Genomic DNA, 15,479 nt, shown 5'->3' on the forward strand with positions numbered 1-15,479 from the left:
ATTTTAGATTATAATGTTTGATTATACTGTTTTAGTAAATTAAAAAATAAGAAAAATAAATGTTTTATATATTTTTAAGGTTATATTGTTTTATATTTGTTACATTAGTGAATGCACAAACGTAGCCTTAACATCTATCATATCAATATCATATTTAAGAATATATTGCATTTAATTTCATTACACATACACATACACACACATATATATATATATATATATATATATATGTTTTATTTATCAATAGACACTAAAGACATGTACACCACTTTTCTTAGAGAGACACAGTGAAGCACTATTTGTGAGTACTCATATGTATAAAATATGTATATATAATATCATTTGTTTGTGCTCAAATGTATAGAATTAATAAAATACACACACACACACACACACACACACACACAATGGTGACTTTTATTGTGACAAACAAGCATTTTACAACATGGAACATAGTCAGAAGTAGAAAAAGATACTCCAAAAAATGTTGTACAGATACTTGTAATTAATTTCTGGTTCACAACACCAACATTGGACAGAAAGAAACACTGACCTGTACGGAGTAATGTCATTCCATAACATTTCCAGCATATTCCATATATATTCTATTAAGTCTTTCACTGTTGGCTTCTTTTTCAAAGTTATACCTGATTCTGGCAACAAAGTACATCAGGTATCTATTGTAAATAAAGTGAGAAACACTTAAGTTTATATTCCTTTGAAAATACCTTATTTTTCAAATCTACAAATACATGGTGACAACTGCAAGCATGAAACACATACAAAACACAGAAATAGGGACCACATTGCAAGGATATAATAAGCACAAATGGTATTTTACTGCAAATTTTAAGTTTTGTAAAATTATTTATATAACTTCTAGGAGTAATCTGCAAACTACATAGTGAAAATGCAATCAGTCTTCAGGAAACACATACAGCAGACAGAAATAAGCACAACGTCATATTTATATGACCCAAAACTGCATTCTACCAAACCCTGAAACTCTGAAAAATCACTACAAACCCTATGTTTTGTAAAATGGCTTATTTCACAGACACAGAACCAAATAGGCTCACCCTCAACATAGTCCAACACTTACACAAAGTATGATGTAAACTTAAAGGTTTACCAGTAGTACAGGGGTATTATTAATCTATTCATGCAACTTTTAGACACTTGTGTAATACAGAGCTAACAACGGCATTGAGAGCGGGTAGCAGGGCTTAGACAATGCTGTGCGCTGGGGTTTAAAATGACTCTGTAGGCCAGGGCTTCAAAACCTTACCCCATTTTAACATGGTCAAATTAGCCTCCAACCCCTAAAATACTAAGACATGTTTTTTTGTATCATATGTATCATGTTGTATTACTATGTACATTAATGTGGTTTATACTTTTGATTTAATTTGACATAATTTTATCATATTTTTAATTTACAAATTCATATATATATACATATATACATATAAATAACAAATACTATATAATAATAGTAATAATAATGCAAAAACATATTAAACAATCATATTTTTACTTACAAAATAATATATATAAAATAATAATTCAATAATAATAATAATTTAAAAACATATTAAACAAAACTCACCCTGACTTTGTCACAACCGCAGGATGGGGAACCTCTGCTGTAGACCCTCATCCACTCTGTCAACAGTTTGTAGGTGACTTGTAACACAAGGACAGAAACATGAAAACTCAGTCTTGGTGGGGTGTTTCTGTCCAGTGGTCTGATCTGATACAACTTTCTACTACATTTCATATTATATTAAAATAGAACAAATTAGTAGTTCATAAAAAAGTGTTAATCTGCTACTCTTATGAGTGTCTCTACAGCCCCTCATTGCTGCCTTGCATTACAGAGCATGACATGTGCTCTTCACATTGAAATTCACATTCATGTTGATGTAGGACTCGTCAACACAAAAATGTACAAAAATACATGAAATACGTAAACAATACAAACATTATAACAGAAACCACTTTCAATCTGACATTTCACAGTATAGAAATTAAATAAATTTGAATTACCTCATGGCTTTCCTCAGGCTCGGAGCCAGGCCCGGTCTTGCCATCAGCGTCAGAAGCTGAGCGCTCTGTGTAAGATTCAGAGTATCGTTCAGCTGTGAGCGGTGGAGAGGGGAAAGGGAGATGCAGAGCAGGCAGAGTGTCTGTGAGACGGGTCTCTGTCCTGCTTGTCCTGCAGAGCCTCTCTTATCTGAAATGGCACTGGACACACCCAAAGCAGCAACGCCCCCAGACAGCAGGTCCTTAAGAGAGGACACTGTCAAATTTAACATTCAATAAAAGTCCACTGTTTTGACCATTTTCAGTTGAATTAATCCTCAGCATCAAATGCATTGAGACCGTACACAGCTTTCAGATTACTTGTACTTTAAGATATGTTGTATATTTAGGCTACCCTGTTATTGCTTGAATACAATGTTATTTTGATTGCATTATTATTACTATTATTATATAGTATTTGTTATTTATATGTATATATATATATATATATATATATATATATATATATATATATATATATATATATATATATATGAATTTGTAAATTAAAAATATGATAAAATTATGTCAAATTAAATCAAAAGTATAAACCACATTAATGTACATAGTAATACAACATGATACATATGATACAAAAAAACATGTCTTAGTATTTTAGGGGTTGGAGGCTAATTTGACCATGTTAAAATGGGGTAAGGTTTTGAAGCCCTGGCCTACAGAGTCATTTTAAACCCCAGCGCACAGCATTGTCTAAGCCCTGCTACCCGCTCTCAATGCCGTTGTTAGCTCTGTATTACACAAGTGTCTAAAAGTTGCATGAATAGATTAATAATACCCCTGTACTACTGGTAAACCTTTAAGTTTACATCATACTTTGTGTAAGTGTTGGACTATGTTGAGGGTGAGCCTATTTGGTTCTGTGTCTGTGAAATAAGCCATTTTACAAAACATAGGGTTTGTAGTGATTTTTCAGAGTTTCAGGGTTTGGTAGAATGCAGTTTTGGGTCATATAAATATGACGTTGTGCTTATTTCTGTCTGCTGTATGTGTTTCCTGAAGACTGATTGCATTTTCACTATGTAGTTTGCAGATTACTCCTAGAAGTTATATAAATAATTTTACAAAACTTAAAATTTGCAGTAAAATACCATTTGTGCTTATTATATCCTTGCAATGTGGTCCCTATTTCTGTGTTTTGTATGTGTTTCATGCTTGCAGTTGTCACCATGTATTTGTAGATTTGAAAAATAAGGTATTTTCAAAGGAATATAAACTTAAGTGTTTCTCACTTTATTTACAATAGATACCTGATGTACTTTGTTGCCAGAATCAGGTATAACTTTGAAAAAGAAGCCAACAGTGAAAGACTTAATAGAATATATATGGAATATGCTGGAAATGTTATGGAATGACATTACTCCGTACAGGTCAGTGTTTCTTTCTGTCCAATGTTGGTGTTGTGAACCAGAAATTAATTACAAGTATCTGTACAACATTTTTTGGAGTATCTTTTTCTACTTCTGACTATGTTCCATGTTGTAAAATGCTTGTTTGTCACAATAAAAGTCACCATTGTGTGTGTGTGTGTGTGTGTGTGTGTGTGTATTTTATTAATTCTATACATTTGAGCACAAACAAATGATATTATATATACATATTTTATACATATGAGTACTCACAAATAGTGCTTCACTGTGTCTCTCTAAGAAAAGTGGTGTACATGTCTTTAGTGTCTATTGATAAATAAAACATATATATATATATATATATATATATATATATATATATATATGTGTGTGTGTGTATGTGTATGTGTAATGAAATTAAATGCAATATATTCTTAAATATGATATTGATATGATAGATGTTAAGGCTACATTTGTGCATTCACTAATGTAACAAATATAAAACAATATAACCTTAAAAATATATAAAACATTTATTTTTCTTATTTTTTAATTTACTAAAACAGTATCATAAAACAATATAACCTAATATATATGTATTTAAAACTTTTCTTATTTTTTAATTTACTAAAACAGTATCATAAAATATAACCTAAAATATATAAAACTTTTATTTTCTTATTTTTTAATTTACCAACACAGTATCATAAAACAATATAACCTTAAAAACACAGTTTATGCTATTAAACATTACACCTCCAACACCAGCAGGGTGAGGTGCCCTTGGACACCCTAACAAAATGGCTACCATCTTACCAGATGACCTATGACCTTGCAACTGGCCGATATCAGCCAAGATGGCTGACAGGGAGGGTCAAAGGGTAACCCTGGGGGGTGCTGGGATGGAGAGAGAAGTTCCGGTTCAAAGGTGGGGGTAACAGGAAGGTGAGGTGGGCCTTCCGGTCTATGGTATGTAGGGAGGGCGGGACTTCCGGCTGTCAAAATAGTAAGTGATGCCGCCATCTTCACTACTAAGGACTTTTAATTTAATCAAAGATTTAATTAAGATTCGATTCCTCTTATAGTCAAATCCCCTTTCCAGTCTCTGACCCAAGCCTAAGTTTCTTTTAAATGCATCTTCATAATGACACACTGCTAGCATCCGACTTTGTCTGCAGTCAACCTCTCTGGGCCTTCCCAGCAAAAGTATGATTTAATAATCAAGGCATCCCTACACTTGAAATGTTTGAACTTTATCCTTCAGTTGGTTCATGCCCGTTGAAGTGGCAAGCAAAATAGTATTTAAATGTTTAGATGCATCACTTATTAGAAAAATGACCACTGTTCCATTTTTATCTAGCAGACTTGTCTCCCATGTTGGCTATTAAGAATGGCTTTGTGATGAATGGTAGATCGGGAATGGAAAAGGCAGTCTTCCAAGAACTGGAAATAAAAACGTCCCTCTGTTTTGCTCTCTGGGTTTCTTTATTACACTTCCAGTTAATGGCATTTGAGTGTGAGAAGTAGTAACTTAATTGTAACTTGAGTGAATATACATTTACAAAGTTTTGTACTAAAACTGCAATGGTTTGATTTTACTTGAGGTACATTAAATGGTAATAAATGGCCTCCAACGTTACAGATTGCAGGTCTACATTTTTAGTCTATATCATTTACAATTCCCCACCAGATGTAATGTCCCAGCAGACAGCAGAGGTGAACCCAAGCCCAAGCTCACCAACAGAGGAAGCACGGCTAACAATACAAAGGGGATATCCCAGAGACGAGGTTCAAAGACAGTCCAGGGGTCAATATATGTGGTAAACAGCAACAGGCAATCCAGCGGGGTGGTCGAAAAGCATAGGCAGGAGGTCAGGAACACAAGAAAGTAAATAACCAGAGGTAGTGCTTAGAAATGCTGCAATGAAGAAGATGAGACTTAGCAATGACTGAAATACAAACAGGGGTTTAAGTGCAGGGCAGAGTAGAGTCAGTGGAGCTGGTGGGGAGAGGTAGAACCAATGAGTGCAGAGGATTATTAGGACAAGTGCACATGATATGTAGGAATGTTAATTGGATGATTGCATGGTTAGTATTCAGGTGATGATGACCTCTGGTGGTGAACGGGTGAAATGTGGCTGACAGGTATGATACCAGAATGCAATTATTGTTGAAAATGGCCAACTCATTTTCAATAATTTGGGGATCTTGACAAGTAAGCAAGAGTATGCAGTATTATATGAATAGGTTTATATGCAGTTTGTTCCATAACTGGTGACAATTTTAGTGCCTCCCAAGTAATTATGTACCTCAAGCAGTGTTAGGTAAATAAATAAATACATACATTAAAAGTCTGCAGTATACATAGAACATGCTACCTTCTGAGCCCTAACCAGGAAATGACAACTGTGCTATCATATAAAACAGTCATCTCTGTATTTTATTTATTACATAATCACCTGTTAAAGTAGGTGGTGGGTTCCCTGCAGCAGTCTACAACTTGCTGCTCAGAAGGCGAAGCAACTGCCTTTGACAATGATTAATAAGTGAGGTTATGGCTTGGTAAATCCTTAGAAAGAAATGTTGCTGTTTTATCCAAAACCAAGAAACCTCATGGCTATGAGCTGTGTGGACTGGTAACCTGGGTGTGGAGGTTTAACTTGTGAATTATAGCTTGCAGACTACAACACTCATATCATAGGCATCATTTATGGTATAGGGCCAGTGTGCCAATTTGGGGCCAAATGAAGGAATAATATTTCAATGCGAAATAATGGTGTGCAAGGAAAAAGGCAGAGTTGGGGAAAAAAGTGGTAATTACTGTCCCCCTCACAGTCCCTAATGTTGTGTTTTTTATGAATGTGGTGACAGGACTTGGCACGATTATAAACCCAAATTAAACCAATTTTCAGTAATTATGAGATTTTAATCCTTGCACGCTCTTAAACATTTATTTTTTTAACTTGCCTCTAATCCACAAATTAAATTGGGCTGCATCCAAGCTGAAGAACGACAGGAAATGAGCTCCACCAAAGGGAATCTGCCGACAGATTGTCTCCCATTAACAGACCAGTAAAGCTTACTGAGCAGGACACTGTATTGCCTTGGGCATGCATGTGTGAAGAAGTACGGCATTTACATAAAGCAGAAGTGGGATTAATTGGAAAGGAAGATTTGTAATTAGTCTTCTTTTATTTTATGATGTTTTATTTTCTTATTAAATGAAATTGACTTGTTTGCAGAAGTACATTTAAAACCAAACTGAAACACCTGACCTGACCAATCTGAAGGATTTCAGCAGAGAGGGAAAAAAGTGGTGATGTCTATTTCAGTTTGAAAAAGCAGAACAGGTATAAATGAAATTATATATGAAGTCCACATATCTGTCTGGATGCAGATTCATTTTGAGAATGAAACGCACTGGTAGCCAAGACAATAAGCTTTCAAATGCTGTGTGCATTGTAGGAACAGTGTAACTTCTATGCTCAGGAGCTGCGCGTAACACTGCCTAATAATGCTTAAGAGGGTGTAGTAACACAATATATAACTGAAATGTACATTATTTTTCAGTTTATGGTAACCTAAACTTTTTTTTGTAACCTCCAGCAGTTTACCGGTTACCTTTGTACCATTTCAGGTTATTCAACTTGGAACTGCTTACATTTCAATAAAAACTGAAAAAAGTTTAGTTTTCTAAAACTTTTGACTGGTAGTGTATATTAGTAATGATAATAATATTTATCAGATGCCCTTGTCCAGGACAAAATATTAGAGCAATACAAAGTGCAACTATATAACTATTACACAAACACACACAGCCAATGATCCAATCCATAATTCGTACTCAAAGTTCAAGTCCAAACCCAAGTCCGACCCACTGTCTGGCATGATTGGTTCCTCTTTCCAGTCGAGTTCAGGCAATTCCAGTTGCTCCTCTTCCTCCTGGCCGATCTCTGTGAGCGGTTACTCCTCCTCCCACTCGAGATCAGGCGCTTGTGGAGATTCCTCTTCCTCCCCTTCGTCCATTGGGAGAGGTACCTCTTTCTCCCATTCGGACTCCAGCCATTCTGGCAGCTCTCCTACTTCCAGCATCAGAAGCATCAGCAGCTCATCATCCTCCAACACAGGGAATGTCAGTGTCTCCTCCCTCTTATCCTCAGGCAGATGTAGTGGCTCTTCCTCTCATGCTTTGCATCACTGGCTCCTCCCCCTATAGTTTAGAGAACATCAACCAGCTCCTCCCTCTCTGACACAGGGTTAATGCAGTTCATCGCTCTCCTTGGGGTGGTGTTCAGATTGCCTGGCTCACTTGCATCTTTGCGAACTCTTGTTGTGCTGCCAGGTGTGCTTGGGTCGCCTCTAGGTACGTTTTTAGGATGTCCTCCAAGGTCGTTTTTTTTTTCCTATCCCGCAACACCTAATCTCACAGTAAGTAAAAGCTACAGGAGGATTACATTGAAAATAACACCATTATTTTATAAAACTGGCCTCAAAGACATACTCAGATTTACTACCTGAGCAAACTCAGCAATGGCATTTTCTTTTCTTATTTATAATTGAAATGTCAAGGGGGAAAATACAGTCTTGCCCTCAAATCCGGAAATTCAGAAGCTCAGCGGCTGTCCCAGGTCTTCTCAGGAGGTCTGTGATCAGGGCAGATGTATTTTTGCAATGTACCTGCCATAAAATCAGCTAAGTCTTAAACCTGTCAAGCATGACTTTACATGAACCTTCTTTTTGTATATCAAGGTCAGGGAAGCAGTGTTGTGTGACAGTGAAACTTGGGCCTGTTGGATCCAGGAACAAATATAAATTTCATTAATTTAAGGAAGGATCTGCAACATGTCAAACTCTGTGGTGGGAAATAATATAGTCAATATCACAATTGGTGGACTGGTAAAACAATCTAAAATAGTAGTTGTAATAATAATAATAAATGAAGTAATGTATGTCCCTGGTTGCTTATAAAGCAGCATAGTGATGCAAAAATAGTGGGTTTTTGTTAAGTGAATGGTTTGGTGGGATGAGGGAGAGTGGTTAGTGTGGGGTGAGGGAGAGTGACAGGCAAAGTACCAGAAAATGTTAGGGTATATTGTCAAAAGGTTAGAATTTAGAACAAGGGCAGTGATGTTCAGACTGTACAATGCACTAGTTAGAGCTCATCTGGATACTGTGGACAGTTCTGGGCTCCACACTTCAAGAAAGATATCGCTGCTCTAGAGGCAGTTCAGAGGAGAGCAACCAGACTTATTCCAGGTCTGAAGGGAATGTCCTACTGAGAGACTGAGGAACTGAACCTTTTCACCCTGGAACAGAGGAGACTACGTTGGGACTTGATTCAAGTCTTCAAAATCATGAAGGGCATCGACCACATCAAACCAGAGGAGCTTTTCCAGAGCAGGGACACACGCACCCGGGGACACAAATGGAAATTGGGCTTCAAGGCATTCAAGACAGAAAACAGGAGACACTTCTTCACACAGAGAGTTGCTACAATCTGGAACAAACTCCCCAGTCATGTGGTTGAAGCTAAAAATTTGGGAACATTCAAAAATAGACTGGATAGGATCCTTGGATCACTTAGTTATTAATGGACACCAAACGAGCATGATGGGGTGAATGGCCTCCTCTCGTTTGTAAACTTTCTTAAATCTAACACATTTCTTAGCTGACCTTAGTAACCTCATTACATTCAATACTGCAATCTTTCGCACAGGACCAAAACATTGAGAGTGGCCCTATGTTATTTTCCATTTTTGCTCTGGAGTCTGATGGGATATCACGATTCCTTTCCCAGGACGAAGCAACCTGTGTTTCAGTGTTGCATTAGAGAGTCTATTGTGGGTGTTTTGTAATTGAATGTGTGTGGTAGCTGTGGCTTCTTTAGTGACTTTAAAATATTGCAAACAAAATTATAATATCTGTACATAATGGCTGATGCCAAGACTAAGACATGTCTTCCTACAGCACACACCTCTATAGTAAATAAATTGTTCAGTATTTTTCTTCAGGTCACTACTAGGTTATATTCAATGTGTATAGATTCCTATGAGCTACTGTACCTAGGCTTCTCTTAAAAAGGCAGTGGAATCTGTCCAAGTCTCCCTCAGAGTCCTGTTGCTGCTAATATAATAGGGCTTAATAAGCTAAAATTGCATTTTACGGCCTCAACCATTTGGTAGCATTTAATGAAAGTCCTAAAAAAGGACATGGAGATGCTGAGAGGAAAGCTAATGATGATATTTATAGTTTCGTTCTGTGGGCTGGAATCATTTTGCTTTATACTGCAGCTAAAATTAGCACTTGGATCTCAGAAACACTCCTTCAGGGCTTTACAGTAAATTGCCTCATTTGAACACTTAGAAATAGATTTAAACCAAATGACAGTTTAACTGTAAACATTGTAATAGACATTAACCTTGTTTGTGTTTGACAGAACACATTTGTCGTACAGTTGTGTTCGGGCTGTAACCTGGACTGTATCTGTGCATTACTTGTGTTTTGAAAGTTTATAGGAACTAAAGAGTAGAGGTATACATTTGTGAACATCTCTGTTTCCAAGTAAATGCCTTTTCACTTTTTATGAGATGATAGGAAAAAAATGGCAATACTAGGTCAACATATGTCCCTGTGAAAGTGAAGTTTTGGCTATAATTCTTCACTGTAAACTGTAAACAGACACACCTTCTATGAACAGTTAAGGCTTTAGAGAAAGTAATACTTTTTTATAGCCACTGTGATCCCAAGAGAACAGAAGTTATGTGCAGGTTGAAATGAAAAAAATGTGTGCAGTAGGCCATCAATTTACAACTAAATTACTTTATACATGATTTTGTTTCTTTTTCCCAATCTTGATAACAGAGTTCTATAATAAGGTTTGAAATTGAATTTTGTTTTAGGTTTCTGTGCCGATCAGAACCGTAAAATATCTTCCTTTCATTGGGGCTAATTTGAAATGGGTTCCATGTAGTAATGGCTATTACGTATTCAGCCTAGAGCCACTGAATTTCAAAGCCTGACCTCACTGAATCTCAAAACCAATAAAATAAGGTGTCTAGTCTAATCTTTGATATCTGGCTTGTGATGTGGGTTAGATCTTTCTTGAAGTGAGATTGTTTGGGTAATGCAGCATATTGGATTTTAATAGATGTCTTTACCTGGATGAGGATTTTAACATTGTTCTATATGTACTTGACTGCAGGTTATGCCTGCTTGCTTTGTTGTCTCTGGTAAATCCTATGCAAGTTAACAAATTCAGGGCTTTTCAAAAATCCCTTCTACATAAATGCTACTCTTGAGCAATTAACCCTGTAGGCCTGTTCATAAGATTCAGAATGAAGTGGGTGTAGGATTAGAATCTTCCGCGCTACAACAAACGTGAACAGTCATGATTGCTTTAAATGTATCAATAAAAATAAGGTATCGGAATAATGGGAAATTCCAGAGTTTAATGGAAAACTGTGTTTGATAACATTACATTCCTTTAAAGTCATTGTATGTTGGTGGTACTGCTAACAAAACCTCTATCAAGCACCTGTACCACACTTAATTACATTGAAAGTTGTGAAAGTTCTTTATTTTTATTTAAAAAATTAAAGACTGTATACTTTAGTGAGAAAGTCCAGAGTACTCAGTGAAAAATCATGCCGTCTGACCTCTGTGATTGCCAACAAGGGTTTTGCCACCAAGTACTAAGTCGAAGGGGTCAAATACTTATTTCCCTCATTAACATGCAAATCAATTTATAACTTTTTTGAAATGCATTTTTCTGATTTTTTGTTGTTGTTATTCTGTCTCTCACTGTTAAAATACACCTACCATTAAAATGATATACTGATCATTTCTTTGTCAGTGGGCAAACGTACAAAATCAGCAGGGGATCAAATACTTTTTTCCCTCACTGTATATATATATACATTTCATTATAGAGCTTTACTTTAATTGTTGGTCTGAAGCTAAAAGTATTCTTCAGATATTTCCATTTTAAAGCTCTTCAATTAGCTATCAGTGTTGTCTTAATATTAGTCATTATCTTAACAGTTTGAGTTTAAAAGTGTGTAAAATGTCCATTCCACTTTTTATGTCCATATTTCTGTTTTTTTGCATGTTTTTTTTACAGGTTATAAGTATGTGTATTATTACTTTAAAAAAAGAAAGAAAACTGGATGTGCTGACACTGTAACAAAGGCAATAAAATGCCCAATCCTGAAAACACAAAATCATTTGACCTTGTAGATTAATCAAAGAACGGAAATGGTTTTATAGAACTGGCAAATGTTCTCTGACATAAAGTGTAGATTTGGGCCTATTCAAAATGCCTCTCTCAAGGTTACTACTAAGTGGAGAAATGGTCTGTAAAAATGTGTTCTTATAAGAAGACCTTAAATAGGTCTAGAGCACATTTAGTTACCTTTAGACTCTTTGTCTATGGTGCACACTTATTGACAGAGAGATAAAAGATAAATGAAGACTGTTGTAAAGAGCAGGCTGCTGTATAAAAAGTCAAATTTATTTTACCAATAAGTAGAATGGAAAGAAACAACAAGAACGTACAGGAAATTCACAGTAACACTGGAGAGTAATCTCTTGCACAACTGTTTTTCATTCATTCGAAATGTGTTTCATGTTGACTAATGCTGAACTATATCAAGCAAAATGTTTATATGTTTATTTGCGTGTGGGGGGGCATAATTTATCTTTTAAAAGCTTTCTTTAGCTACTGCTAATAACATACCTTTACTATCTACTGAAAAATCAGGGTACAAATGTTGCTTTGGATTTTAAAACTTTTGAAAAACCTTGTTTATGTAGCCTGTGTAATGTATTTATTTTACTGCAGAATTAATGCACCCAAAATAGCAAATTGCACTTTTTTCCATAGATTTCATATGTCCTACAAAGGCTTGAAGATTTCAAAAAATATGTTTAGGATTGTATCTCGGCAGCATACTCTTTTTCTATGGCCCAGACTATATTATAACTTTGACTTACCTGCCAGTTGATCATTCCAAATTTGTCCCCAACCACAGTTTAAATGATTGTGATCGAACACTTTCTACTACTTATAAAGTAAAAGGTGAAATGGTACAGAAGTTTGTCACTTGCGATTCACAGGTTGGTCAAAGTTTTAATTTGGTCTAGGTTGAAGGAGGATACCTGACCTTTGTAAGTGAATGTGATGACCTACAGTAAACCTAACAATTCTATCAGTGTTAACCAACTTTGCTGGACTAGCGTGAGAAGACAATATTTGGTAGAAGGAAGACAATTACAGCAGGTATTTTATTCTATTCCAAGGCAATCTGTGTATCTGCATAATGTATGACACCAGCGCTGCGTGTACATTGATTTGTTAGTGCCGCAATGTCCTTGACTAATCGCAATTGCATGCTTTAGGTCTCTCAGGGAAAATTCCATCTGATCACCTTGATCACAGAAGAATGGGAAAACAGGAAAAAAATAAATCCTAAGCTTAGCACCTCTACAGAGGTTGAAGTTTTCTTCCCAGCCCCCAGTCACCTGACACATAAAATAATCACCTGAAATGCCATAGCCATGTATGAAATGCCTTTGCATCAGACTTGTCTGTTTTTGTGATAAAGGGGAGGCAGGATAGCAGTCTTGCTGATGCTGTGGAGAAAAAAATCATTACATATTGATGCAGCCCATAGGAACACACAGGCTTTTAATCTTTCCAGTGCTGGGGAGGATACTTGACAACATTGCCTAATGGGAGAATACCACCTAAAATATTTAACCAGGACTGCTGATGGCTTCCTTAGAGCACAAATTAGGAGAATATCAACCACATAGGATTTAACATAGGCACCCCAAACAGGTTTTAATATATTCCCTCTCACACTCACTATGGCCAAGACCAAATTAAACAATTGGACCTGCATGAACCACAAATTACATGCTGGTACCTTTTCACGTTGTAAGTTATGAGTATTAGATAGTAGCCTCTGACAAAATACATTATATTTATAATACATACATTAATTTGCGATTGTGTACATTCCTATATTCATAAAATGATTTGATTGTTTAGCTTTAGTACATTGGTTGTACAATTACATACATTTTGTGGTATGAATTTGAATGTGTGGTTTCCCTTCAATGAGTACTTGGCGGCATTTGTGTTGTAAAGTGGCATTGTGTACATTTTGATATATGGACGTCCCTGTATCTTACTTGAAGTTACTTTTTTATTTTCAGACAAAGACATCCCTCACAGTCTCAAATGCCAGTTCAGTTGTGTATGGTGGGCAGTCTTTAAGACTCTCTTTATTAGTGTGGCAGGGTAACTTCCACAGACTTCCCATCTAACAACTAATTCTAGGGCCTTTCTCGATCCGTTTATAAAATCTCACATCCCAGAGGATTAGCTTCATGATGACATTAGTCATTTGGCACACTTTACTTAAACTGCTGACCCATTAATGCATAATCCTAAAGGCTCAATGGATGGATAATTTCCGGAACAACGGACAGTAATGGCATTATGTGTGCCTAATTCTGTTAATCAGCTACAAATGTTTTTCATCACCACAATTAGCACACATAAAGGTCTCGTTGTGATCTTATGAATCAATGCGACACAGTACATTGGCTGTAATGCAAATGCATTGTGTGTTTAAAACAATTCTGCTCCACTCTTCCAATTTGCAGAAAACTAGTGGGTTGTAGGGCTGGGCGATATGGCCAAAATACAGTATCACGGTATTTGTCACATTTTTTACGGTATGAGGGCCATTTTATACTGTTCGTAAAGCAAAAATAATAGTATACAAATGACATTGAATTACGTTTCCCTGTTCTGTGTCAGTTGTCTTGAAACCAAATCATGTCCACACTATCAACGACACACCTTTCTTCGGGACAGATTCACTGGGGTCACTTTGCTCTGAAGTTTCACCCACACTACCAGAGCCGGCCCTGCACACTACTCTCCTCCATCTCGTCTTCATTCATTGTGCATTTATCACATTTGTTTGTTTCTGTCAACACGCAATACACATGGAATGTATTTTTGATATCTGGCGGAGGCACATTCACTCCAGAACAAGGGCCGCGTTCGACAAGCGCAGCTCTGCGCAGATTCACAGATGCGCGTTCTTGCAGTGTTTCTGCTTGACGCCACTAAGCCCCGCCCACAGAAATCTGCGCAGACTCGCAAGATCATGTCGAAATCAGAGGGACGTGTTAAGAGAATGAAAACGACTACAGCCCCCTTGTTAGCGGAGGCGAATGTCAACTTTCATTACACAATGAAGCTGTGAATAGCACTGTCAAAACCATAGATAGAGAATTCTAGATCGACCCTTTAGCATTGTTAATGCTTTTAAATAATGAAATCGATTATTTTTACTGGAATAACTTATTTTTACTATATAACTGGAATGAAAGAAGAGACCAGACATTTTAATGTGATAAATGAACCCAAGCATTAGGAGAACATATATTGTGATGTTTATTTTTTTTCTCACAATAGAAAAGCAGATTGTTTTGAAACAGCAGGTGTTTCCACAGTTTTGACTATTACACAGTAAGCATGAAGTCTGAAGCCTGGATATGGAAAACTGGGAAACCTGACCCACTCCCCTTCTGTGCAAACCAAACTATATAACTGTACTTAACCTAACAGAAAAACACAGGTATCTGTTCTAGGTCAGTTGTGAGTTCAGTGTATTCATGAGAAAGGAAAATATATTAATGATGAGGTTTTTATGAAGCTACAAGGGCAATCTCAGTGGATGATGTAACCTCGTTCCCAGACTCACCCTTATCCTTGTCCAGCATGCAGGGTCACATGATTATATTGAGGTGGATCAGGATTGCCAATTGTTACAACTCAGTCTCTGTACTTTCTTTTGACTGCTGTCCATTTCTTGTTAATAATTGGTCTGTATTTCTCAGTGTGGTCAAACAGAGCTAACTGCCAACTACAAGCTGAAGATCTGCAGTGGACAATTAGGCCTGATATTTAATCTTAGTTTAATCCTCACTACAGTGGCTATAGCAGTT

The 15,479-nt window shown here is 36.5% G+C and overlaps 1 long non-coding RNA gene across 1 annotated transcript; it reads right to left on the bottom strand.

Annotated features, from left to right (window-relative positions):
- Positions 1 to 409: 409 nt before the first annotated feature.
- LOC136747270 (uncharacterized) lies at positions 410 to 2,252 on the bottom strand. The gene is made up of 3 exons (XR_010816459.1): positions 2,050 to 2,252; positions 1,610 to 1,686; positions 410 to 677 (listed from the first exon to the last, which is right to left on the bottom strand). It is a non-coding gene; the product is annotated as an uncharacterized LOC136747270 (long non-coding RNA).
- Positions 2,253 to 15,479: the final 13,227 nt, after the last annotated feature.

Source organism: Amia ocellicauda, chromosome 3, assembly GCF_036373705.1.
Source record: "Amia ocellicauda isolate fAmiCal2 chromosome 3, fAmiCal2.hap1, whole genome shotgun sequence".
Lineage (NCBI taxonomy): Eukaryota > Metazoa > Chordata > Actinopteri > Amiiformes > Amiidae > Amia > Amia ocellicauda.